Raw genomic sequence first — 26,679 nt, 5'->3', positions numbered from 1 at the left:
ACCTTAACGCAAGATGGCGGACTCCCGTTACGCTGCCGGTAAGCTACCCGGTGCGCGAACCGGGGCGCGCAACGGCACACGCAGCAAAAAAAATGTGGGAAGTTAATGTACCAAAAAAGCACTGGAGACACTTTCACCAAATTTTGAATAGTCCCTACAACATACCAGTCCCTATCATTTTCCCAAATTTGATGGAATTCCATAGAGCCATTCAAGTTGTAGCCCTGTCTAAATAACCTGAGGTAAATTACATGGCAAAAACACATTAGAAAGAGTTGACATTTTCAACCAATGATAACATTACTTTCAAGTTGTATTTTTATGTGCTGACATTTGATTAGTTTGCTACATGAATATATATGAAAAATAAGAGGGAAAGACAGCCATTTTGACTGGAACTTCCTGAGGCACATTTACAGAGCATTTCCTGAGAAACCTAAGACACTTTTCCAAAGGTAAGTTAATAGTTTCTAAGGAGAAATATGTTGTGCACCTAAAGTTATTTTTATAAAATCGTTTCCTGTTAGATATTTACTGTCCCTCAGTTATAGTTATAGATTGAGTTAGGCTTCTCTGTTGTAGTCATGGATTGAGTTAGACTTGATCACAAGCAGTACTTTATATTTCTACTTCCTGCCTTGAATACACTGCCCAAACATAAATTCACTCTTAAAAACTCAGAACTATGTTGTACACGTTAAGTTAAAAATAAAAATGTTGAAGTTTCTTACTTAAACTCTATTTCTCTCTCTCTTTTTATTCTACCTTAACAGCAATTATGGATAAAGAAGCACAGGAACCCAAAGTACAATCAGAAATACAGGACAATATTGACGATTTTTTTAATGTGACAGTAGACGAACAACTGTTGGAATTTATGGACAATTTTGAAAAACAAGAGACAATTTATGAAAATAAAGATCATGAAATTTCAGATGAAGTAATACTTGAAATTTCCAAAGATTATTAAAATTAATATCAATAAAATTTTAATTATAAATTAAAAATTGTTTAAGACATTATTCATTTTTTTACAAAATGTAAGATATAATAGTAGAGTAATTATAAAAAAAAGTTAGACTAATGGTAAAGAGTACAACATTTTTATATTACTATGTGCTCAGGGAGTGCTCAAAGGATCTGTTTCTACTTCAACATGAATGTGGGAGAGTAACTTACTTACTTGATGTGTTTTAAAAATGTGTTTTTTGACTTAAAATGGCTCAAAGGCTTTGTGAATATGCCCCATGCTGACTATGAAACTCTAGCAGTACATATCAAGAAACCTAAATGACTTCAAGAAACGTTTTTAAACACATCAAGTAAGCAAATTATTCTTCCACATTCATGGGGAAGTGACTTAAAATGCCCTAACACACATGAGGGCGTATTTACAAGGCCCTTGCACCACTTTTGCATCACTTTTAACATGGGGAAAATAACTTGAAAGTGGCTCAAAGGCCTTGTAAATATTCCCCATGCTGGCTATGAAACTCTAGCAGTACATATCAAGAAACCTAAATGACTTCAAGAAACGTTTTTATACACATCAAGTAAGCAAATTATTCTCCCTGAATCATGGGGCAAGTAAAATATTTGTTTAAAGAAGCAGACACCATTTTTTCCTTCTCTTAAATTTAAAAAGCATTGCTTTTCCATAAAAACGATTTTCAAGTCATAATTTGAAAACACAGCACAGCTCATTTGTACAAGCACACCCTGTCAGTACTAATACTTCACATTATCTCCAATTACAATTTCTCAAAGATACAAAATCTTTTTTTAAAACATTTGACAAAACGCAACATTTTAAATACACAACTTTCTTCCTAATTTGCTCCCAAAAGCAAAATTTTGAATGTACCTTTTTTCACTATTTTTCACTTATGTTCGCTTCCCGGTTCGCTACCCGGTTCGCATACCGGCAGCTAACCGCGCGAAAAATTAAAAAAAAAATGTTCCCGACATATATGAGCCTCCTCAGCCACCCTCAGAAAACCTAGGGGGTCAGGATACGTCTCCTGTGCCCCCTTATACCCATTTCCCACATTGTTTTTCCTCCATCTTGTGATTAAGTTCGACCGAAACACAAAATGGCGAACTCCCGTTACGCTACCGGTGAGCTACCCGGTTCGCGTACCGGGTAGCGCTTCTACCGCGAAAAATCGAATTTTTGTTATGTTTTTTATTTTTTGCCCCACGGGACCCTTTATTAGCCCCCACATCATTTCTAGGGGGTCAGGAGGGGTCTACCTTGCCCCCTTTCATTAATTTCCCCCTTCGTTTTTCTCCACCTCTTGTCTCTCGATCCTACCGAGAGACAAGATGGTGGCCGTTCCGGACTATTTAGAATGTTGACAGACACCGGAGAGCCAATCAGCTTCACTTCGCGAAGTTCCGTTACGCGTCAGGTACGCGAACCGGGGCGCTAACCGGAGAGCTGTCACAGATATATCTGTTTTTTAAAACGTTAATTTCTCAAAATCCACTGGAGCACATATATTGAGACATAGCAAAGGCACGTCGGGCAAACCATATCTACAATTTTGCCAAGTTTCGTGTAAATCCATTTAGCCGTTCGAGCTAAAAGTGATTCCAACCGCCCTGTAGAAAAATAAATGGGAAAAACGCGTTTTGGGACCCCCCTTTTTTCTCGGCCCCCCCTTGACGAAACCCCCCCAAATTTTCAGGAGCTGCTCAGAAACAAAATGTGCCATTTTCCTGAAAATGTCAGCCAATTCCGTCATCAAACGCCAAAGTTATTCGACATAGAATTTTCAGAAATCCCATAGGAAAAAAATCCTAACTATATATACCTACTGGCGACCGCCAGTAGGTAATATGAAAGCTCCACAATCTTTTCTATTCCACGAAAAGAATAAGCAGCACTCCCGGGATATTAGCAAAAGCGAGTTTATTCTCAAGATAGACGCGTTTCGGGAAAGCTCCCTTCCTCGGTGTCAATATATATATATATTTTATCGTTTCATGTTAATACAATTCTATTTGAAAAGTCTCAACTGAGAACTCTCACATTGCTCGTGACCATAGCAAATGTGGTAGCTGATTGACATTGGGGCGACAACTCACCCCAAGCAGTAGCACTGCTGTGTTGTACCTACATTGGTAACATCATCATCGATATGCTCCTGTTTATATGCTTCTCTTTGCTTAAACGTTATACTTCTATCGTCTCTATTATTCTTTTTGTCAACATTATTAAAGTTCCACACGCGGAGTGTAAATGTGGTAGCTGGCCACGTGGCCTACCTTCAGGTGCCCAACTTTCCATTATAACTTTGTATACTCGGGGACACTTTGCATGTGTAGGATACTCCGGAAGACATCTGTGCGAGGGTGACTGTGAATAGCAGGTTTCATCTCATAACCAACGCCTCTAAGTCTATATCAGGTCGTTTTTACAAAATATAATTTAGCCGGATTTTAAATTATTGAAGGCGTTTACTCTGTTATACTGCATTTGAGCTCCAGTCCCTTTACCACTTCCTGGAGTGAGCCTCAGCTAGGTGTTCTTGCTGTTCTTGTGGAGAAAGTTTTGCAAAATAAATAACTCTGTGTCATGTTTACACGCACCTTCTCACGCGGTCTTCATTATGTTTTCATTCAAGTGTTTATTTCTCGTGCTAATTCTCGTGCTTACTTGTTAACTATAGTATGTTCAAGTCAAGTCAAGTCAAAAATAAAGTTTATTTAGACCATTTGATCTATAAACCACAGTTCGTACTATTCATATAAAATCACATAATATAAATTCATATTCTTAACAATAAAAAGTTATATTATTCTAAAAACAACCTTTGTACAATTTTAAAACCAGAATTCATTTGGATTATAAGGCAATTGGCCGTATGTTGATATTCAAAAGTCTATGGGCCATATGTATCAAGCTAATTAGCATTCGCAAAGGCCGAAATTCCTTTGCGAATTCTAATTTGACAAATGGTATGTATCAAACATGTTTGATGCAAAATAAGGAATAGCAAAATTTGCAATTCCTTATTTTGCGATTGCACTTAAGGAATCGCAAATTTTGCGATTCCTTAAATGCAATGTATCAAACAAAAAATAATCAAAAACTGCCATTAAGGATTCGCAAATTACCACCAACTTCTAGTTGGTGGTAATTTGCGAACTCTTTTCAGAAAGCTTCTTTCCAAAAAACAAAAGGTGCCATATGACGCCCATACATGCCCTTAGGGCATGTATGTGCGCCATATGCCCCCAAATGTCTTTTTCAGGGGTGCAGCAGGGTGTTCTTGAGACACCCCTGCACCCTTGAAAAAATTCCTAATTTGCGATTAGCAAATTGCTAATCGCAAATTGCCCCTTCATTCCTATGGGCCTCCTGGCCCATAGAAATGAATGGGTAATTTGCGATTAGCAATTTGCTAATCGCAAATTAGGAATTTTTTCAAGGGTGCAGGGCTGTCGCAAATTGCCCCTTCATTCCTATGGGCCTCCTGGCCCATAGAAATGAATGGGTAATTTGCGATTAGCAATTTGCTAATCGCAAATTAGGAATGGTAAGGAATCGCTATTAAATAGCCATTTTGTACATACATACCGTTTTGCGAATTCCAAATAGCGATTCCTTAAAATTCGCTATTTGGAATTCGCAAAACAGAAGTATGATGCATATGGCCCTAAGTCTCATGCCACAGTACGATCTGTGATCGGGCCGTTCAGCTGGAGACATACGGTTAAGTCAGTTGTTGTGCGCTGACCAGTGCTGCAAGTCGTGTAGCCGGTGGTGCTTCCTTTTCTTCTAATAAACTTATAATTATTTCTTCAAATTGAGTGCGTTTATACTCTACAATTTGGCGACGAGGGACAGGAACATCTGGAAGCACTTTCTGGCTATTTTTCTTCAATTTTAAGGGTTTTTTTTCCCGATCTTTTGAGACGAGCACCGAAGAATCTGATTTCACGGACCTACGGATTTGAAGACTTGAACACAGCTCTGTGTTGTAGAGGTTTAAGGAAGAGGTCTTTACTAAGGATTTAAAACAAATTTGCTATCTTTCATACTGCCGTAAGGAAATTATTAATTTTGGAACCATTAATCTCAATGATTGGAATACTTGTGAGTTAACTTAACGCTTGTCAAGGAGTTTCGATTAAAGGAATACTTCCTGGATTAATACTGAGTTAACTTTACGCTTGTTAAGGAGTATCGACTAAAGGAATACTCCCTGGATTAATACAACATTATGTTTTCATCATTTGAAACATCATATTTTGAAAGATAACACACGAGGATCTGAAGATTCTACGTCTTACCAGTGTTTCTTTGTCCTATGACGTCTTGGTTTGATACTGTGGAATTTTCCCTCATTTGAAGCTGCAGCGAGTTTCTCCGTCCGTGTGAGGGTCATAGAGTGTCTACGTGAATGGACGCTACTTGCCTGCGAGTGTCACAGAGATCGATGAGGTGACTAAACGGATAGACGCTAATTGGGAATACGTGGAGAAGCGCTGATATCTGCAAATGTGATTTGTCACTAGTATTTGACTACGTGATAGCGTATTTACCCAGACTTCTTTGTGATTACCCAGAGTTCATCTGTGGAAAGCAAGATACAGTTGAGATTTATCGGTGCAACAAGTGGAACTTACATATTTTAAGCTTATTTAATATTTATTTACAGCAAATTAATAGTATTTACATAAGATTTAAAGGTACTACAAGCTATAGTTAAGTAGTTTAAATGCGTGTAGGGTCAAAGACTGTTCAGGACAAGGTGTGTAAACACGTGAGTGAATTTTATTTTATTTTAAAAAATAGATGGTTTTTATCATCAAAAATTTATTTTATAATTAAGGTAAAACAACATCTTGTTTACATTTTGTTTTGAGGAGCACTAATTTATCATTATGAGTGCACAAGGTTATACGCTTTCTCCACCTCAAAGTTACTGGGCTGTAGGTAGTTCTCCCTGCATGCCATGGATAGAGTGGAAAGCTTATTTTTTAAATTACATTGAGACATTGGATGCCAATGGCAAAATGAAACCTCCAGAAAAAAAAGGAATATTTTTACATTGTTTGGGACCCGAGGGTTTGAAAGCTTTCAATCAATTACCTATGTCACAAGCCAGTGGTGACATGAATGTGTTTGATAAAGCATTGCATGACGTGGATAAGTAGTGTTCTCCGAAAGTATGCATAGGTATTTCAAGGTATACGTTTTTCCAAAGAAAGCACCTAAGTGAGGAAACAGTAGACACTTTTGTTTCTGCTCTTAAGACCTTGGCACTAGATTGTACATTTGGAAACTTGCAAGAAGATCTAATCAGAGACCAGGTAGTTATGCATTCAAGTAATGAAACCATCCAAGAAAGACTTTGGGTAAATGGAGATGAAAATTTAAAATGTTATAGGTGCAATAGCAAATCTCAGTTGGCTAATAACAAGAGCTGTCCTGGTTTAAAACAAAAGTGTTCTAACTGTGGTTTGGTAGGACATTTTACGTCTGCATGCAAAAGGAGTAAGGGCAACAAAAAGGTGAAATGCATTGAGCAAAGTGATAACAGTGAGGATGATGGTTGCTCAAATGACTCAAACAATTGTTCGTTTGTCTTGAATGTCAAGGAATCTAAAACAGTGGTTTTGAATATTGATAGCACAACCATAAAGAAAAAAACAGTGTGTGAAATGGTCATTGGTGGTGTTAAAACTAATATGTATGCTGACTCAGGTTCACCCTATTCCATTATAAATGAATCAGTATGGAAAAAATCATTTGTGAATAGATTGGGTAGCTATTTAGAAAAGACAGATATTAGTCCTGAAGGATATTCAGGTGAGAGAATCGATATCTTAGGCTTTTGAACGTTAGTTTTCAGGTTCAAGAATAGAAAATGTGTCACAAAGCTTTATATTTCTAAAAAAGGTCCTTCAGTCCTTAGTTGGTTTGATCAGGGCAAACTTGATATCATTTTAAATCCAAATAGCCCTAATCCTGTAATGTTAGTGGAAGAGCAGAATGGTATTGCTACGATGATGTTAAACAAATTTCCGAATGTTTTAAAAAAAACATTGGGAAGTTAACTAATTTTAAACATGAAATTCGTTTGAAGGAAAATGCATGTCCAAAAGTACACAAAGCACGTAATATTCCTTTTGCTGTTCGGGAAGAAGTAAAAAATGAATTAGATGCTTTATTCAAGGATGGTATCATAGAAAGAATTGAATCGTCAGAATGGGTTTCCCCCATTGTGGTTGCGAGACGGGCCAATGGCAAAGTCAGACTTTGCATTGAATTGCGCCATCTAAATAATAGTATTGTAATAGATCAATTTCCACTTCCCCGTATTTCAGAATTACTATCATCTGTTTGTGGGTCAAAATTCTTTTCAACTATAGACTTGTCGGCTGCCTACCACCAGATAGAACTACATGAGAAGAGTAAAGATCTCACTGCCTTCATCACCCCATTCGGGTGTTTCAGGTTTAATAGGATGCCTTTCGGGTTGGTGTCGGCAGCTGCCATCTTTCAAAGGGTAAGGCAAGACATTTTAGAGAATTGCAAAGAAGCTGTGTGTTTTCAGGACGATATATTGGTATTCAGTGACAGTAAAGAAAAGCATATTTCTGCTTTAGAGAATGTCCTGGAGGCACTTAACTTACATAGTCTCAATATCAAACATGAAAAATGTAAGTTTGGTGTTCATTCGGTAAATTATTTAGGCCATGAATTATGCGAAGAAGGAATTAAACCTAAATTTGATCTATTGGAAGCTATTAAGTCTGCGCCGCATCCTCAGACTAAAGATGATGTGAGGTCATTTTTAGGGTTAGTTGAATTCTACGCAAAGAATGTTCCAAATTTTTCTTGTACAACATTTAACATTAGACAGCTGATCAAGAACAGGGTTATTTTTTTGTGGTCAGAGGAGTGCGAAAAAGAATTTAATGATGTGAAAAGAGCAATATGTTCAGCTACTGCTCTTTCTTGTTTCGACCCTTCTTTACAAAATATTATCACCACTGATGCAAGCTCCAAAGGGCTGGGTGCGGTACTTGCACAAAGAGCCAAAAGTGGTAAGGAATCCATTATTGCTCATGCTTCCAGGGCTCTGACTCCATCTGAAGAGAAGTACTCCACGATTGGGAGAGAAACCTTAGCGTGTGTGTGGGCGCTGGAGCACTTTAGGGTGTTCGTATGGGGTAAGGGGTGTCTATTAAGGAGTGACCATAAACCTTTGGTACGCTTACTTACTATGGAGGGCATGTTAAGAGCCTCTGCACGCATTGCACGCATGTCAATGCATTTACAAGATTTTATTTATGACATACAATATGTACCAGGGAATGATAATGTTTCTGCAGATTTTTTTCTAGGATGCCTTTACCCATTCAAGAAGATCTGTATAATGAGTGGGATGATTTTCATATTGCCATGGTTCATGATGAAGGCCCTATGTCAATTAATCAAACTCTATGGCAAAATAAATTTGCGGAAGATGAGATTTTGAAAAAAGTTGCAGACTGCATTTCTGGTGCTTGGCCTGATAAGAAACATATTAGTTCAGAGCTTAGGAGTTTCTGGCAAGTGAGATCCGAGCTTTCATGTAATAATAACATCATCAAGAGAGGTGAACGTATTATTCCACCCAATAGTGTAAGGGAGACCATAGTTTTACAAGGTCATGATGGCCATAGTGATATTGTCAGGACCAAACAGCAAGTTAAGAATGTATTTTGGTGGCCAGGCATGGATATGTTTATTGAACGCATAGTCAGGGAATGTGTTGTTTGCGCAAATTCTGACAAGTCTTTGATTACACTTAAACCTAACATGGGTGAGCACATTATTCCTGACAATCCGTGGGAGACCATTGCAATGGACATTATGGGTCCCATTGGTTGTGACTCAAAGTATATCATTGCAGCCAGTGATATTTTTTCTAAATGGCCAGTCATCAAGATTTTTGAAAAAATAGACACTGATTCTGTACTGTGTTTTTTAGATAGAGTTTTTACTGAAGAGGGTTTACCTGTTAGACTCATAACTGACAATGGAGTACAGTTTAATTCTAACAAAGCTAAAGATTATTTTGAAAGATTAGGAATAATACATGCCACTACTTCTCTATATAATCCAAGTGGAAATGGGGTTATAGAAAGATTTAATAGAGTTCTCAATAGTGCCATACAATCAATTGGAACTGAAGGTGCGAAATGGGAGTTAGAAGTTCATAAAAAAGTATGGATGTATAGAGCCACAGTGAATTCCCTGACTGGATATTCTCTGTTTGAAATCATGAGGGGAAGACTTCCTAGAACCAAGGTAAATCCGTCATGGTTAATTAAATCCACTTCTTCCAATGTAGATTTAGAGAAAGTAAAAGAAAACCTTGCTCATACTCGTAGTATTAATAAGAAATATTTTGATGGGAAAAAAGCCCTCCACAAAAAAAGACAAGTGCGGGAGCCAAGTGCCTGAACCGGGGAGGCGAGTGCGTGCGCTCCCTTCTGCACTGAGAGAAAGCCCATTTTGACAAGAATAAATATCTTCACTCCCAATACCTGGACTACTGATTATTCTTCCACCTTCATTACATATTGCATTACCTTCCAGATCATCATCTAAATAAGAATAATCCGAATGGTTTGAGTTAAAAGTCTTGTTATAAATCATTTTATCAGCCTTAAGAATAGCAATCCTACTGAGGTTCCATACTATCTATCTATCTATCTATCTATCTATCTATCTATCTATCTATCTATCTATCTATCTATCTATCTATCTATCTATCTATCTATCTATCTATCTATCTATCTATCTATCTATCTATCTATCTATCTATCTATCTATCTATTTACTGAAAAAAACATAACTTTCAGGGGCGTTATAGTTAGATGGACATTTCACTCGTACAAAACCATTGAAATTCTATGTCAGGACCGGAGGCTCCGATTATGCTTTCTCATTTCTTTACTTGGAAATGCTCAGCAGCCTATCAGAAAACAGTAAAAGAAAAATAACACTACAGTACCCATGAACACTCTGGGTATTACTTGACATCTATAGGGTAACTACTATAAAATGTCCCCTTGGGAATACCACATCCTCTTTCTTTGCTGCTCCGCAGCCAGTTAAGTGCTTCCTTTTTACTCTTATGCCTTATGACTGTTACATTGCATTATTTGCTGTAATATTATCTGTTTTGATTTGTTTGATGCTTGTACTGTGTTGTCAGCGCTCAGCGCCTTTCGTGCTTCTATTTTCTTCAGTTTGTGGCTGCAGGCGCCCTTCGCGCGTCCCTGTTCTTAGGCTCTCCGCTTTCGGGGCTTTTTCTCAGTGCAGAAGGGAGCGCACGCACTCGTCCCCCCGGTTCGGGCACTTGGCTCCCGCACTTGTCTTTTTTTGTGGAGCGGGAGATCAGGGGCTCTAGGACTACGCGCGTTGGTCGCCTAGCCCTTTAACTATTTTGCTGGCAGGCGGCCATACCGCGCATGCGCGGCGGCCATTTTCTTTGTTTATTTACCAACGTACATCGGAAAATTCAGCGCGGGAGCAGCGCTTTCAATGCTCTATGCCCACAGCCTGCTTTGAGCCCCAGTTTACGCCCAACTGTCAACAATACTCAGTTTGGGCTGCAGAATTGTGCATAGCCTCTGCCTAGAGTGGTGTCATTTCTGGCAAGAACGCCCTCCACATTGCATTACATATATATTATGTGCGTGTGTATTTGTTGGCTTGCCTGGGGTTTGTTGCAACTCCCCCTTTAATTTGCCTTTGGCTTCTCTGACGGCCAGTGTTAATTCCTTCCTCTTGTGGACACTATTCACACTTTGTGTGTAATTATGGCAGAATATTATGATGAGGAAGAGTACTATTACGATGAAGGGCCTTCGGGCTCCATGGAGCAGGATTTAGTGGAAGCTCTGGACGTGGGTGTTCAACATTCTGTCAATAAGGCGATAGTTCGCGCAATTGAACCCCTTAAGCATCATCTTTCCAATTATGCTTTGCAACAGGGCTGGTTGCCTGCCTCCTCAGGCCGTTCTTCCTCTCAGGCTTCCAAAGTTAATCCTCACAAGTCCGACTTTATTAAATTGGCTAAATCTTTGTCTGAGGAGCATTGCTATGGTCATTCCAAAGAGGCTCGTACATCTCAGGTTCACCAGACAGACGATGGTGACACTTCATCTACCACACCCTCTGACCATGACGCCTCTCCTCCTCCTGCTAAAAGAGCTCGTAAGGAGCATTTTGTGGACGCGCCTACTCATCTAGAACTCCTCACTTTTGACCTTTCCGATATCATTCATCCTAATTCTTCTTCTTGGCTTCCTTCACCAGACGTAGCGGAGTATGTCCAATCACATATCCGTCAGCCATTTGATAAGGAGGTGCGTGCCCGTCTTCGGTCTGAGTGTCCACATCCGGATCTAGCTGATAAGTTGACTGACACTCCAGAGGTTGATCCAACTATGGTCACAAAACTTAAAAAATATGCAAAAGACCCTAAAAAGGGTATTGACAGAGCATGGCGCTCTTGTCAGGACAAGTTGTTGGATTTATTGGGTCCCCTCACGAAAATTTTGGATTTAGGTTTATGTGCAAAAGCATCTTCCTCCTCCTTTGATCCAGATGAGTTAATTGGATGGTCTCAGAGGGTCATTTGTGAATTAGGAAACGCCAACTGTGCCATGTCCTGTGAGCGTTGTCGCTTTATTCTGTTAAAGTTGGACCCAAAATTGGCTGAGTTGTGCGCTTCTGAGTCCGGTCGTTTGGCTCAGGGATTGCTATTTGGTCAACCTTTCCTTAAAGAGTTGACCAAATTTGTTGCTATGTTTAGTGGCCTAGACAAAGCTCAATCCTTTCTTAGACGGGCTTTTCGTCCGTTTTTTGGGTGGGCCGGATGATGTAGGGGACAATCATTCGGCCGTGGGTCCAACCAAAATACCCAGCGTGGCTATCAGTTCCATCGTGGAGGAGGCCAGGATTCCAACTACAACTCCAATAAATCGTCCTTTTATCCCTCCCGCAAAGGCAGACACCAATTCAAGAAGGGACGCTATGGTGGAAATCAAGGAGGACATCACGATTCCTCAACTTCAGGCGAGCCTGGTCTCCGCTTCGGAGGTGTTGTTGGGGGGCAGAATTACATTTTTTCTTCCAAACTGGCAACTGATCTCGAGCAATGCATGGGTGTTGGAGACTGTCAATGGTTACAAGATAGAGTTCTTCAGTTGTCTGAGTCAACCCCATCCTCCTTCGCCCCTGTTTTTTCCCCTTCACAGTCAGTGGTCATTTCATCGGAAATAGATTCTCTTCTAAGAAAAGGTGCCATAATTCCGACTTCTCGTCATCCTCAGGGTTTCTCCAGCAACGTTTTTCTGGTTCAGAAAAAGGGGGGCGGTTCCAGACTGGTTCTAAACCTCAAAGACTTCAACGGCTGGGTTGTATACCGACACTTCAAGATGGAGGGCATCCATCTTCTCAGGGATCTTCTTCAGGAAGGGGACTGGATGGTCCATCTCGATCTGAAGGATGCCCATTTGTTGATTCCCATTTACGATCCTCATCATCGGTTTCTGCAATTCCAATGGCAGGGAGTCTGTTTCGAGTACAAATTCTCCCTTTCGGCCACTCATCGGCACCCTGGTGCTTCACAAAACTTCTGAGGCCTGTCGTGGAGTCTCTGCGAGCCCAGGGTGTTCATCTGTTAATATATCTGGACGACACATCAAGGCTCAGTGCCCTCGACTGTTGATGACTCATTTAAAATGGTCAGTAGCTCTATTACAGTCACTCGTATTTCTGGTGAATCCTCAGAAGTCTGTTTTTGTTCCCTCTCAGTCAAAGGAATTCCTGAGTTTCCTTGTCAATTACCAGTCTTGCCAACTCCTCTTGCCCAATCAGAAGATCAGCGGATGTATGACGTTACAACGCATGCTTTTACCACGCATGCTGTGGTATTCCATGTTGGAATTGTTATTGTACATTCTCACTGTAACATTCTCTGTGTGCTGATCTGAACAGTCTCTACTGGTATCCTGCTGAAGGTGGTTGTTCAAGCTGTCTCTCTTAATAAACTTCTCAACTACTACTTGAACTTGACTAAGCTATTTACTACACAAATTTGGCGACGATCGGGATTTATAATCTACAAGGTCTTCAAGAGAACCACGCATTCCTAAGCATTTACAGAACCACGTTTTTTTTATTTCCAAGAATTTTGAAGAAGTCAAGAGATTGAGACAGCGTTCGCTTTCACAACTAAAATAATTCAAGGTATCGTTTTTTTTTTCTCCTTTTAATATGTGTATGGAGATTGCACCAGCGGCAGGCTGCGTTATTTGTGTGCTTTGATCGCACCAGCGGGAGTTGAACCTCTTTCCCCTTTATGACTGTTGAAAGTTTTGCTAACACGCTGTTCCTTTTTGCTTGTGAAGGCGTCTTTGTTTGATTTTTGTCATTTTGCCAGTTTTCATCGTGCTTAAAACATTGATTGCATCATTTGAAAACTCACCGAGGCTTAGGAACGCGCGCTGTCTCCCGTTCTTCTCCAACGTGTTGATTCCCAGTGAAGTGTCACTACAGCGTCATCACACGCATCACGCTATTGCGTGTGCGTCCCAGTGAAGTGTCACTACAGCGTCATCACACGCATCACGTTATTGCGTGTGCGTTCCAGCGGCCATTTTGTTGCATGTGTTTCCATAGCAACAACCACGAACGAATTCAAGCAAAGCAACTCGATTTAGCGTGTATTTTCCCTTCGTTTTCATTGAAGATAACGACGTTTACAATGCTTTTTACTTGACAAGTTTCATTCTTATTTGTAATTCTTCGTTTTTTTTTGTTTTCTTTTTAAAAAGAGAACTTTACAGTGACTACTTATGTATTCTGCATTTCCTGTTCTTCTACTGAGACCACGGTGACTACTTCTACTGAGACCACGGTGACTACTTTTATTATTTTGTGAAACCATTTTCATTGTATACATACTTTACCTCTTTTCCTAAAAATGTCAAATAACATTGCTTCTCCTTCACATTTTCTGCCTACAGCTGGAGATCCTAAAGTAGAATGGGATCTTTGGTATCCTACATTTCTAGCTTATGTAGATGTAATTGAGGAAGATGGGTGTTCGCCTAAAAGAAAGTTTGCTTTGTTAAAGAACTGTTTAGGTGGTGCAGGACTCAAAGAATTAGAAAACTTACCTCCTATTGAAAATGTTGGTGCTGGTGATCTAAATATTTTTGATATTGTCATAAAGCAATTAAGCATCAGATTTGGAAGGAAGATCAATACTGTAATGGAAAGATTTAAATTTTATTCTAGAGTACAAAAAGAGGATGAATCTATAGAAAACTATGTAGCTGCATTGCGCACTTTGGCTGGGTCTTGCGCTTTTGAAACCATTAATTTTGAACAGGTTTTAAGGGACCAAATTATGATGCGCACAAAAAGTAAAAAAATTCAAGAACGTCTTTGGATGGGTACTGAGTCTACTCTTATTGCTGTGTTAAACATTGCCAAAGGCATCGAACAATCTGAATTATTTGTGAATGAAATCAGAAGTCAGGATGCCAAAAGTAAGGTAGTTATTCCTGAAGTATCATTAGTAAAAAATGTTACTAATTATAAGAAGACCTCTTTTCCTCCCAGAAAGGATTTTTCTGGAAGAGAAAATAAATTTCCTGTAAAAAAATCCCAAATTATTTGTTATAGATGTGGTGCAAATGACCACGTAGGTAACTACAGAGGTTGTCCTGCTTGGAACAAGATTTGCATAAAGTGTAAAAGATCTGGCCACTTTAGCAAAATGTGTAAATCTTCTCAAAAAGTAAATTTCTTGTCTTACAAAGAATGTGAGGACACAGAACAACCTTCTGAAATTAATACCTTATTGTGTGTTGGTGATTCGGAATGTAAGGGGTTTCCCACTGATATTATCATTATCGATGGTAAGGAAATTCCCATGCTCATTGATTCATGTGCATGGTACACCATAATTGGCAAAAATGTTTTTAACCAATATTGGAACTCGACCAAATTATTACCATCAGACGTACATCCTGGTGGGTATACTGGTAAGAAAATTGATATTGTAGGGTACATGTTGGCAGATATTAAGTTTAAAGACAGGACGACCAAAGGAAAAGTTTATGTTGCCACCAAAGGAGCATCCATATTATGTTGGCCTCGTCAACATGACCTAGGCATTAAACTTGATCCTAATGCCTCTCCTCCTGTATATGTGGTCCCTCCTGAGAATGATTTTATTGTTCAATTGAAGCACAAGTTTTCATCCATTTTTTCTGATAATTTGGGCGTTTTTGTAAACTTTAAACACCGTATCATTCTCAAAGAATCAGCTATCCCCGTCCGGCATAAAGTAAGAAATGCTCCTTTGGCCTATCGTGAAAAATTGAAGGGGATTTTGTCTGATTTGGTTGATAAGAAAATCATAGAACCTGTTGAATCCTCCCCATGGGTTTCGCCAGTAGTTTTATCCCTTAAGAGCAATGGCGAACTTCGTCTGTGTGTTGACCTTCGAAGTTTAAACAAGGAGATTTGGATAGACAGACATCCTTTGCCTCATATTCATGAACTCATCTCTACCCTGTCAGGTGCATCTGTTTTCTCTACTCTAGATTTAACTAGTGCATATCATCAGGTATTGTTGCATGAAGAGTCAAAGTTTCTAACAACCTCCATCACACCAGAAGGTATGTTTCAATATTGCCGAATGCCTTTTGGCTTAGCCAGTGCGGCTTCTGTCTTCCAAAGGCTCATGAAGACTGTTTTGGAGGGTTGTTTGGGTGCTATCGCCTTTCAAGATGATATTCTCATTTATGGTAAGAATTATGAGGAACATGACGAAAATCTTGAGAAAGTTTTAAAGTGTGTTCAAGAAAAGGGTTTAACATTAAAATTGTCAAAATGTAAATTCAGACAAAGCAAGGTTGAATATCTTGGTCACGAGATCTCTTCAGAAGGTATCAAACCTACATTCAATCACATACAGAGCATTGTAAAAGCACCAGCACCGTCGACCAAGGAACAGTTGGTGTAATTTTTAGGTTTAACTGAATTTTACAGTAAGTTTGTTCAGAACTATGCTTCAAAAGTTCACCCTTTGAGATCTCTGTTAAAAAAAGATGTAAAATTTGTTTGGTACAACGACCAACAATCTGCTTTTGATTTAATGAAGCAAGAAGTGGCGAATGCTCCTTTTCTTAGACCGTTTGAGTTGGGTAATGAATGCATAGTATGTGTGGATGCAAGCAATGTAGGTTTGGGTGCTGTGCTAATCCAGAAAGGTAAAGAGGATGAACATGTAGTCTCGTATGCTTCCAGGACTTTGCGCGGGGCTGAATATAACTACTCCACCATAGAAAAAGAGCTTTTAGCATGTACTTGGGCCAGTGAGCGTTTTAGACAGTTTATTTGGGGAACTAGGTTTCGATTAAGGACTGACCACAAGCCTTTGATAAATATGTTGGCAGCCGGTGGTGGCAGAACTTTAACTGCGCGTTTGGCCCGCCTAGCTGCAAAACTGCAAGAATTCCAGTGCATTGTGGAGTATATCCCTGGTCGTTTGAATGTACATGCCGATTGCATGTCCAGGTTACCGTTAGTCAATTTCATTTGTCCTGACCAATCTGATTCTGATGTAGTTTTTAACATTGATGATGTCAATGAATGCAACAGTGCAGGTCTGTCTGATGGCATATCTGAGATTGCTTGGAGGGAAGCAATGTGTAATGATACTTGTTTATCTGCCGTTGTGGATTATTTGCAGTATGGTTGGCCCCAAGAAAGGTACCTCTCTGGTGATGTTCTTTCTTTCTTTAAAGTTAAGGATGAACTTATGTTTGACCAAGGATTTGTAATTAGAAGTGATAAGATTATTCCTCCTTTTACTTTGAGAGAAAAGATTGTTTCTATGGCACATGAAGGCCATATGGGAATGTCCAGTACCAAAAGACGTATCCGTGAATTTTACTGGTGGCCCGGGATTGATAAAATGGTTGATAAGTGGGTTAGTTCTTGTTCTCCGTGCGCCAAAAGTGACAAGACTGTCAAACCTTTGTCCACAGATATTTCTCCCATTGAGTTTGTCACCTGTCCCTGGAAAAAATTAGGCATTGATATTATTGGACCTCTTTCGTTGTCTCCAAACAAAGAGGTGTTTGCTTTAGTCTTAATCGACTACTTTTCTAAATGGCCTGAACTCAAGATCGTGGATAAAGTTGGTTCTACACAGGTTATTCAGTTCCTAGATGAAGTTTTTTGTAGGGAAGGCATTCCAGCTGAAGTTGTGTCTGATAATGGTCCACAATTTATCAGTAGAGAATTTGTGTCTTTTCTTGAAAGATGTGGCATTGTGCATAAAAGGGTGTCTAATTACAATCCCCAGGCCAATGGTCAAACGGAACGCTTTAATAGGGTCATTAAGGAATCCATCCAATTGGCCATTAAGAGTGATTTGGATTGGAGAAAAGCTTTGCGTGCTACGTTATTGTCTTATCAAACCTCGCCCAACTCGGTCACAGGGTTGTCTCCTTTTGAGATGCTTAGAGGAAGAAAGCCCGGTTCAAAACTTCTTCCTTGGTGGATGAAAATTAAATTCCCGGGTGAAACTTCTTTTGACAGTGATAAAGTTAAAGATAGAGTTTTGAAATACCAAAAAAAAATGAAAAGCAATTTCTTATCCTCAAACAACCGTAGTAGGAAGATCAGAGTTGGTGACTTTGTACGTGTCAAGTTTGGAAGGTCTGTTGGGAATAAATGGAACAAATGGTCTGATCCTTGCAAGGTTATTGAAATTTTCTCTAAAGCAGTTCGTGTTGAGGGAGTTAAAGTATGGAATTTCAGAAGAGTGTCTCTGTGTAAAAATTTGAGTTTTGAAGGAAGTCAATGTTCATCATCTTCCTCTGGTACCCATGATTCCACTTCAGATAACATACCAAAGAATTCTGTTGTTGAAGACCATGTGCCCTACTCTGCTATGTTAGACACTTTTATGCAGGAGAGTCAAGATTTAAATGTTCCTGTTCCTGTTGTTGATACCTTTCCTCAGGATGTTTTTCCCACACTTGCTAATGAAGGTAATGTTGGTGACTCCATTGTCCAAAAAACTGTTTCCTTTTCTCAAAATCCTGTTTCCCGTGACAATGATGTTCCTGGCTTAGTTATGAGGAAGAGTTCTCGTGTCAAGCAGATTCCTGTAAAATTACATGATTACTTGTGTTGAAGTTTTTTTTTCTTTCTCTTTTTCTTTTCTTTCTATTTTGTTTACTATTTTTTTTTATTCTATTTATCTTTTGGTTTTTTGAAGGGGGAAGGTGTGTGGTATTCCATGTTGGAATTGTTATTGTACATTCTCACTGTAACATTCTCTGTGTGCTGATCTGAACAGTCTCTACTGGTATCCTGCTGAAGGTGGTTGTTCAAGCTGTCTCTCTTAATAAACTTCTCAACTACTACTTGGACTTGACTAAGCTATTTACTACACATGCCTTTACAACGCGGTTTTTACAACGCATGCCTTTACAACGCATAGTGCTTTGGGGCACTGGATAGTGAACTATTCCAACTCCAGTCCCCGTGGATAGTAGGGAAGGTGTTGGATAGTAAATTAAACCTATTCCCTATCCTAGAGCGCCCCCCAGAGCAATGCGGTGTAATGGTTTGCGTTGTAAAAGTTGCGTCGTAAAGGCACTGCATGGTAAAAGTTGCGTTGTAAAGGATGTTTCCCGAAGATCAGCTCTATCAAGAGGGAGTTGAGATTGATTTTATGCAAACAGGTTGTGTCGTTCAGGTCTATTGCTCGGATTGTCGGTCTGTTAGCTTCCTCGATCCAAGCCATCTTCCCGGGTCCTCTCCATTATCGGGCGCTTCAGCATCTCAAAATCCGTCATCTCCAGAAAGGCCTCCGGTATTCAGATCAGATCCCTCTTTCAGAGGAAGCGAGGTGGCAGATGTTGAGGTGGTTGGAACACATGGAGTCTTGGAATGGGCGAGCCCTTTTCGGAGTGTCCCAGGAGGTAGTGATAGAATCCGAAGCCAGTCGTTGGGGATGAGGAGCCCATTGTGGTCCAATGTCCACGGGAAGCTGGTGGTCTCAGGAGGAATTGTCTCTCCACATAAATTGTCTGAAGCTTCTAGCTGGGTCTTTTGCAATTCATTGTTTGTCCCCGTGCATGTTGAACTGTTGCATACTCCTCGGCATGGACAATGTGTTAGCGGTCCGTTATGTCAACAAACTAGGGGGAACAAGGTCCAGGATTCTAGCAGAAATTGCCAAAGATTTTGGGCATTTTTGTCTTCAGAGGAACATCACAATTATTGCAGAGTATCTTCAAGGTCACCACAATCTGATTGCAAACTGGAATTCTCGTCACCTCCGAGATTTCAGCGACTGGAGGCTTCATCCTCGTGTGTTCAGGTCCCTGTCGCGGTTCTGGGGTCAGTGCCAGATCGATTTGTTTGCCTCTCGCCTCAACACTCAGCTTCCCCTGTTCTTCAGTTGCCGTCCGGATCAGGAAGCCCTGGCCACGGATGCTTTTCTGCAGGTCTGGCCGCCTCACCTGTGTTATGCATTTCCCTCGTTTGTAATGAATCCCAGGGTCTTGGCTCGCACAAAGCATCATCAGTCAGAACTGAATCTGATCACTCCTCTGTGGAGGGCTCAGGCTTGGTTCCCAGTGCTTCTGGAGAAAAATTGTGTAGTGCCGCTCCTTCTTCCCCAGCGGTGGAATCTGTTGCTGCACCCTCTCAACAACCCGTATCCACTGGTAGAGTCAGGTCAACTCCTTCTGATCACATGGCCGGTTTCCAGGATCGCTGGCAAATTCCAGGCCTTTTGCGAGATGCTACCATATTTATCAGCGAGGCTTGGTCTGCCAAAACACACAAACAATATGCCGCAGCTTGGAAACGATGGTGTAGTTGGTGCAATCAACAGGAGGTGGATCCCGCTTCGGCAGATGTCTCTTTAATTGTGAATTTTCTGGCATCCATTGCTTCTTCCGGTCTCGCTTATCGGACAGTTAATCATTTTTGTTCTGCTATCTATGCAGGTCATGTAACCATCAATTTCAAACCTGCTGGTGAACATCCTTTGGTTTCTAAGTTACTCAGGGGTATCAGGTTGGTAAAACCACCTTGTCCGAAGTATGTTGATTTATGGGATGTTTCCATTGTTTTGCGATTCTTGGAGTCTTGGCCATCCAATGTTTCCTTATCCCGCAAACAACTCTCGGCAAAACTGATTATGCTATTATGTCTGGTTTCTTGTAAACACGTTTCTGATGTTTGTGCTCTGGATCTTGCTGCTCGTAGGTTTTCTCCTTAAGGAGTTACTTTTGTTCTGTCAAGGCGCACTAAGTGCAATACGACCTCGGTTACTTACCCGTCTTTTCCCAATATTCCGAAACTGTGTGTGGTACAATGTATCAAGGATTATGAGGTGAGTACTGCTCCATTTTGACAAGATATGCATGGTCAATTGTTGATTGCTTTGCAAAAATCTTTTCGTCCTGTGACCCTAGCTACATTGGCGAGATGGGTAAGATGGCTCATGAATGAAGCTGGTATTGATGGTACCAAGTTTGGTGCACATTCGGCACGTGGAGCTATGGCTTCCAAAGCTTTTTCAACAGGAGTGAGTTTAATTGACATTATGAAGGCAGCGGATTGGTCGACTGATTCTATGTTTAAGACTTTTTATTATAAGCCCATTATAGCTATTGCATCAGTTAGGGTGGCGAAGCTTTGAACAAGCATAATTGGAGCCTCCGGTCTTGACATAGAATTCAAAATTTGCGAACATACGTGCCAAGAATTTTCAATTCTATTAAGGACACGGAGGCGAGGATTATCCCACCCATTTTTTCTGTATTTCACATATGTTTACATTATTGACATTTGTTGCAGATGTATACTGTATAGTGTATATATATATATATATATATATATATATATATATATATATATATATATATATATATATATACACATCAGTGATGCCATTTGAGATGTCATCAGTGATGTCATGAGTGATGTCACTGGCCATGTCATGAGTGATAAAAGATGTGACATCATCAGCAGTGCATTGCGGGCGCGCGAGTTATAGTTAGCTGAACTAACTATAACGGGGGAATTTCAATGGTTTTGTACAAGTGAAATGTCCAACTAAGTATAACGCCCCTGAAATCTATGTTTTTTTCAGTGAATTTCAAAGGTTTTTAAATGCTAGTTTCTAACTATGCCTACATAGGTAGGACATGTGAAGAAAGAAGAAAAAAACACAGAAAGAAGAAAAAGAAATGTAGAAAGAAGCAACAGAAGTCCTTAAAGACGAAGAAAAGTGCAGGAAGAAGGAAGACGTGCAGTAAGAACAAACAGAGGAGCAGAAAGAAGCTTTGTTGCAAAATCATCCTGTACCCTCAACTTTTTCTGATGGGTATTGGTGGTAACTGAATCTGACTAACCAGTCCTAGAGACAGTGCAATGCTAAAAGACACTTAGAATACAGTTAAAACACCTACATACACCTACATACACTAGGGAAACCCCTGTTATTAGCATGACCTCCTATGTAAGCCCCTAGTATATAATATGGCAGGGGGATTAAAACTATCTCCTAAAACGCGCCACAGGGCACGTTTGCATACTGGTTAAGGGGGGGCTGAGCTGACATGTGCAAACATGCCCTTGGGCCGGTTTAATTTGGGGGATAAAGTCCCCTTGAATCCTGAATGTCCCTTGGGTACAGCTAGCCCACCAGGTATCTCCAGTTAGCACCACAGAGCTGCTTTGCAGAGAGGTGTAAAAATGGGCACAGCCTGGACCACCTCTCTGTAACGCAGCACAGTGTTCCTTACTGGAAGCACCTGGTGGACTAGTTGGCCCCAATGGGCCCTCAGGATTGAAGGGGAATTATTTCCCCAACTTAAAACATTCCATAGGGCGTGTTTGCACATGTCACCTCATGCCCCGTACCCTTCCTTCCCCACTATGTAAACACCCCCTGTTGCAGATTTAAGTTGGAAGATTAACTCCCCTTGAATCCTGAGGGTTCCTAGGGGCAAATTAGACCACTAGGTACGTCCAGTAAGCACCATTGGAGAGAGGTGTAAAAAGGAGCACAGCCTGCACCACCTCTCTGCAACGCAGCACAGTGGTGCTTATTGGAAGTACCTGGTGGTCTTGTTGGCCCCCAGGGTCCCTCAGGATTGAAGGGGAATTATTTCCCCAACTTAAAACAAGCCACAGGGCGAGTTTGGGCACGTCACCTCAGGCCCCGTTCCCTCCCTTCACCACTGTGTAAAAGCGCCCTGAGCCCGTTCTAAGTTGAGAGATTAAGTCCCCTTGAATCCTAAGGGTCCCTAGGGTCAAACTCGCCTACTGGGTACCTCCAGTAAGCGCCACAGAGCTGCGTTCCAGAGAAGTGTAAAAAGGGGGGTGGCCTCTGAACACCTGTCTGCAGCACAGCTCCTTTGTGCATACTGGAGATAGCTGTTGGGCTAGTTGGCCCTCAGGGACCCTCAGTATTAAAAGAGAGTTAAACGTGCCACGGTGCACGTTTGCACAGTGGTGAAGGATGGGGGCATGGCCTGTAGTGACATGTCTGCAAACATACCCTATGGATCGGTTAAAGTTAGGGAATTAATTCCTCCTCAATCCTGAGGGTCCCTGGGGGCCAACTAGCCCACCAGGTACCTCCAGTATGCGCCAGAGAGCTGCGTTGCAGAGAGGTCTTCAGAGGCCACGCCCCTTTTTACAACACTCTACAACGCAGCTCTGTGGCACTTACTGGAGGTACCTGGTGGGCTAGTTGCCCCCCAGGGACCATCAGGATTGAAGAGGAATTAATTCCCCAACTTAAACCGTGCCACAGCGTGTGTTTGCACACATGTCAACTCCGGCCCGCCCCCTCCCTTCACCACTGTGCAAACGCACCTGTGGCACGTTTTAGGTTGGGGTAATAACTCCCTATGAATACTGAGGGTCCCTGGGGTGCAACTAGCCCACTAACTACCTCCATTAAGCACCACAGAGCTACGTTGCAGAGGGGTGTAAAAAGGGGCGTAGCCTCAGAACACCTCTCTGCAGCGCAGCCCCCTTGCGCATACTGGAGGTTCCTGGTGTGCTAGTTGGCCCCCAGGGACCCCCAGTATTCAAGGGGAATTAGTTCCCCATCTGAAAACATGCCAGGGGCACGTTTGCAGAGTGCTCAAAGGAGGGGGCATGGCCTCCGACACAATGCCGTTTTTGTTTCTTTTTAAGGAGGGGGCTGTGTAGGCCCCCTTCTTTTCCAAATATTCTTGGCCCTGGGCACCCCATCCCCCAGGGCCTGCCTCCAAATTATTATTTTTTTTAATTTTGGAAAGGGGGATGCGTGGCCCCCCTCCCGAGGCCAAAATCTGCCCCGGGGACCCCATCCCGCTGGCATGGCCATATTGTTTATAATTTATTTTTGGGGAGGGGGGCTGCCTTGCCCCCCTCCTTAGGCCATGGGGTCCCTAGCCACGTGTAGCCCCAGGAACCCCATCCCCCGGTGCTGGCCCACTGCGTTGGATACTGTGGGGGGTCTCCAATCCCACCACGGTCCCGCTGGCTCCCCGCGTCCCTCGGGAGCCGGCATTGCTTTTCCACATGGGGAGCTGCTAAGATGTAGCTCCCCGTGTGGAAAAGCAATTTGGTTTGAATTTTGAAAGAGAGTGCAGGTTTTAGCAAAAACACTAACACCTTGGTTCACCCTATTAAAATGTTCTATCATATCATTGGCTTCAGGATGATACAGAGATCTAGTCTGAGGCTTAACCCCATTCCTGCCGATGTACTGCTTGAACTGCCTCCCACTATCACTTACAAAGACCTTTGGCAAACCCTTACATTGAAACACACTGTCAACAAATTATACTACTGCACTTGCATCTGCTCTCTACACAATTTTAATCTCCAGCCACTTGGACAAGGGATCCACTATTGTAGTGCTAGAGGCACTCTTGTGGTTTGACACCCAGTGATGACCTTTGACTACCATTATTTTAACTGACTTTAGTGTGTTATTTTATCCTAGCCTGGATGTATGATGGTCCTGCATATATGCCTTGCTTCTCTTTCTTGTAATCTTGTAATTTTGCAGTCTTTCAGTGGGAGCTGTCTAGAACAACCTTGCCTAGAGCAGCGTGTATGGGATGTGCATTTGAAAGCATGAGAGGGAGAGAGAGTTATGAAATATACTGTTTGGTCTCGAAGTGCAGTGTTGTGGGCAGTGATGTGCACATGTGCTCAGTGTGTATGAGAATAATGAAGCTCTTACTATTGGCTTTGACATGGCCTTATGTCATCTTGTTTTCTGACTTTGCCTTGCTTCAGCTTTTCTGCGTGCACAGCAGCGCTTGCAAGAATTATGAAGTTCTTACTATTGGCTTTGACATGGCCTCATGTCATCCTTTTTCCCTGGCTTTGTCTTGCTTCAGCTTTTCTGCGTGTACAGCAGTGCTTGCAAGTTTCTTGGGTTATTCTCGTTCAAGGTCTTTCTGTTTGTGTGAGGGATTGTTTATGTACTCTGAAAGGCTTTGTGTGCTTTATCAAGCTAGAGGCTGGAACATGCGAGATTTGGAGAAGGGGACGTGAGAACTCCTTCCTGCCGTGGGAATGCTTGCTTGGAACCGGGCCAGTTCCGGTAAGATTCCTCTGGCCCAGGGAAAGGTCTTTCTCAAACCTTCTAGTGTGTTTAAAGCTGAGGGTTGTGGACTTTGAAACCGGGAGTTTGGAATCTGAGTGGGGGCGGACGCTTCTACTTTAGAGTGAACCTTGTTTGCTGAGGCTCTCAATCACAGCTGTTCAGTTCCCCAGTCAGGAGTGGGTGAGATGCGGTGCTTGCACCAGGTGATGTATTGAGTATTGATTATTGCCATTGTGATGCGAGCCAGTGGCTGAGATCATTTGATGTGTTGTCTTTGTGATGTGTGAGTGGGTGTGCTTTCTTTGTGATGTGTGAGTGATATATATCTCTTTGTGTATTTGAAGCTTGTGTATTTGACATCTGGGAAAGCCTATCTGTTAGAGAGCATAGTGTAAAATAAAATCCCAAGCCTTAATCTAAAGAGAGAGTCCATGCATTTTGTGAAATAAAACCCTTTTCTAAAGGTGCTGTGTTAAAGTTTTTGGCAGCGCCAGGTAATGGACTACCGTGTGAAAGATTCTATATTATCTGATAGGCGCAATCAAAACAACCATGATTATAATATACTTTAACAGTGCCTTCACCCTCATGTATTCTGTTCCATAATATTGATTCTCAACATTTCCCATGCCATACTTGGGCTATTTGTGAGTACACTGGTGATCTGAAGATAAGCTGAGACATGTCCAAAGTATTGCTTGACACTCAGTCTCAGACTGTCCTTTTCCCCTCAATGTCAATTCCAGCCACGAGTACATCTCTGTAGCCCAGTGTTTGGTTTGAACAATGTGTAACTGCCCCTCATGGCAAATGTTAACTATCTTCTCTCACAATGATTGTGGGGAAACCAAATGCCCCCTCTCATTAACAACCTATTCTCCACTGACAACTAATTTTTGCCTCTCAAAGGCATTCAAACACATTTCATTACCTCTATCAGCGACCTATAGACCCTCTAACATAGTAGTCATCCCATTTTTACTTGGGAAAATCCTTCAGAAATAGGGGCAACCACCTTAGAATATCTATGACCTCGTTTCCTGGCGTGCAAATCTGGCTCCCCTTTGGATCCATGTCCGGCTCAATTATTCAGCTCACTCACCCCTCTCATCATTTCTCTGTTGAATTGGATCTGGAACACCTCATTACAAAGTGGTCATTTCCCTACGTCATGGAAACAGGCCATGCTAATCCCAATTTTGAAAAATCTGAAGCCGACCCATGGGTGTTCCGTAACTATCAGCTCATCTCCCTTCTACCTAAACCAGCAAAAATACTAGAGAAAGTAGTGCAAGAACAACTTTCTAACTACCTCGAGTCCGGAAAACTTCTTCATGATTTGCAATTCGGATTTAGGTCCGGTTGCAGTACCGAGACTGCACTCCTGGAGGTGACTGAGACTATTCGCAAATGCGTGGATGCAGGCTAGGCGGCTATGCTTGTGCTCCTCGACCTGTCTGCGGCATTCGAGACTGTCTCCCATGCCATATTGATAGAAAGACTGTATAGGCCCGGGATTCAGGGCTCCCCTCTGGCCTGGATTCGATCCTTTCTAAGTGGTCGTACTCAACAGGTCCACCTTCAACCCTTTGTCTCAGAGAAAAAAACACTAAGTTGCGGTGTCCCCTAGGGCTCTGCCCTGAGCCCACTGTTTTTTAATGTCTATCTATCACCGCTGGCTACGATGGTTGAATCATGTGGGGTCAGAGTGATCTCTTATGATGATGACACCCAACTTGTTTTTTCATCTAGAGATCACTCTGACGCTAGTTTCTCCAACTTTAGACACTGCCTGAGCAACATCTTGTCCTGGATGGCTCTCAACACTCTCACTCAATTCGGATAAACCCGAGGTATTGTTTTTTAATCCAAAAAATCCCCCTCTACCCTTACTTTGATGGCCACCTGAGTTGAATCCTCCTCCTAAACCGGTGAACTCAGCAAGGAATCTTGGTTTCCAATTTGACAACAAATTGTCTTGCAAGGT

Source organism: Lissotriton vulgaris, chromosome 6 (assembly GCF_964263255.1).
Source record: "Lissotriton vulgaris chromosome 6, aLisVul1.2, whole genome shotgun sequence".
Classification (NCBI taxonomy): Eukaryota; Metazoa; Chordata; class Amphibia; order Caudata; family Salamandridae; genus Lissotriton; species Lissotriton vulgaris.
The sequence above is the reverse complement of the archived record's forward strand: the minus strand, read 5'-3'. Positions refer to the sequence as shown.